Source organism: Epinephelus moara, unplaced genomic scaffold, assembly GCF_006386435.1.
Source record: "Epinephelus moara isolate mb unplaced genomic scaffold, YSFRI_EMoa_1.0 scaffold2533, whole genome shotgun sequence".
NCBI lineage: Eukaryota > Metazoa > Chordata > Actinopteri > Perciformes > Serranidae > Epinephelus > Epinephelus moara.
The window spans coordinates 1-1718 of NW_026080132.1; the positions used below are offsets into that span (position 1 = coordinate 1).

At 42.9% G+C, this 1718-nt stretch overlaps 1 pseudogene; it reads left to right on the forward strand.

The window, feature by feature from the left end:
- Positions 1–363: 363 nt before the first annotated feature.
- LOC126387162 (natterin-3-like) lies at positions 364–1457 on the forward strand (annotated as a pseudogene).
- Positions 1458–1718: the final 261 nt, after the last annotated feature.

Consider the following 1718-nt stretch of genomic DNA (forward strand, 5'->3'; position numbering starts at 1 on the left):
TTGGGTGCATTGCTTTTCGTTGGAGAACATATACGAAATTTGTGAGAACAGCCTGAACAGACCTCTTTGTACAACCATATTAAGCTATGGTTGTACAATGACTGTTTTTCAAGGGGTTTAGCAGACACAGTCAGACCTCCAACACAGTCCTCATTTATCACAAGGAAGCAAGAAAATGTAATAAGTGATGTAAAAATTATTTCATGGGAAAGGTTTTGCTTTTCACTCTTTTTTTCCAGTTTTCGTTTTGCCCTATAAAACAATTATTTCAAATTTAGCCTAAAAAGCATTTGGAGTACATCTTTTGGTGACTGAAATGTCATTTGGTTTATTCTTATTGCCTTTTTTCTTTCTTTTATACAGTCCTGGCATTGAACCCAGATCTTGAGGACAAGGTTCCTAATTTTACTGTGATAGAACCGACAGATCAACTTATTACTGCCACGACAGCCGTTGTTCTCAGAGGGATTCAGAACAACCTGAACCAGTCTTCGTCCAAGATTGATCAAACCAACCTGGAGTGGCAGACTTTTGACGGCACTATCCCCAAAGGAGCAGTTTCAATCTACAACGGATATGTTGGACGCACCGACTATGTTGCCAAATATAAGTGTACCGCTGGCTTCTACAACCCTGACAAGGGTCCTTACTGCCTCTACCCCTATGGAGAAAAAGAGCATCAAGGCTCCCCATTTGAGATCCTGGTGAACAAAGACAACTTTGAGTTTCTGGAATGGAAGGATGGCTCCTACGGTTCAGTCCCTCAGAATTCAGTTAAGACCGGACCCAAAGACGTATATGTTGCGAAGAACATGTATGGTCTTGGGAAGGTACATGTTAAACATAAGGCCTTCTTCCTTCCCTGGGAAGGTTATGAGTATTGGTACAAGACTTATAAGGTCCTGACCTATAACAATGAAGTAGTAAGCGAGCACATAACTGATGTCAAGTATAAAACTGATGATGTTGATATCATTAAGTATCCTCCAGAGAACATGCGCACATCTGTCATCTCCAACCGTGACAGCCGGCCAGTGACACAGACAGTTACCCTATCGAAGAAATTTCAAGTTGAGAAAAAGTGGGACCACAGCTTTTCCCTCACAGCGGGAGTCCGGGCTACCATCACTGCTGGAATCCCCCTAATTGGCTCTACAGAAATCGAGTTAAGTGCATCGACAACCTATCAGTTCACCAAGGGGACCACTTATGTGGAGGCAACCGACCACACTGTCTCTATTGAGCAGACTGTCCCACCAAAGCACCAAAGCACTGTCAGAATGGTGGGATATAAGTATGGGGCAGCCATCCCTTACACGGCACGCATCTGCCGCACCTACAGAAATGGTGAGACCTCATGGACATCCATCTCTGGGACCTATAAAAGCGTCCAAATTGGAAAGGTCTGTGGTGTGGTGGATCCCTGTGAACCTCTACCCTAAAGTCCCTGTCAATGAAAGAATAACAAAGAAGGCATATTGAGATACAGTACCTGGTATATTGTATGGTGGACACATGGAATATTGTAATGAAAAGCTACAAATGACCCAGCTAAGATGGCCGCAGTGGTGTTTCTGTGAGCGTTTCCTGTGGCCTCAGTTTTCACCATGAATTACTTTTAGTTGCCTTTTTAAGAATTTATCTTTTGAATTGGTCATCTCCAATTGTTACACTGTTAAACAAGAGTCTACAGACCTGACCTGCATAACAAAAGTTGT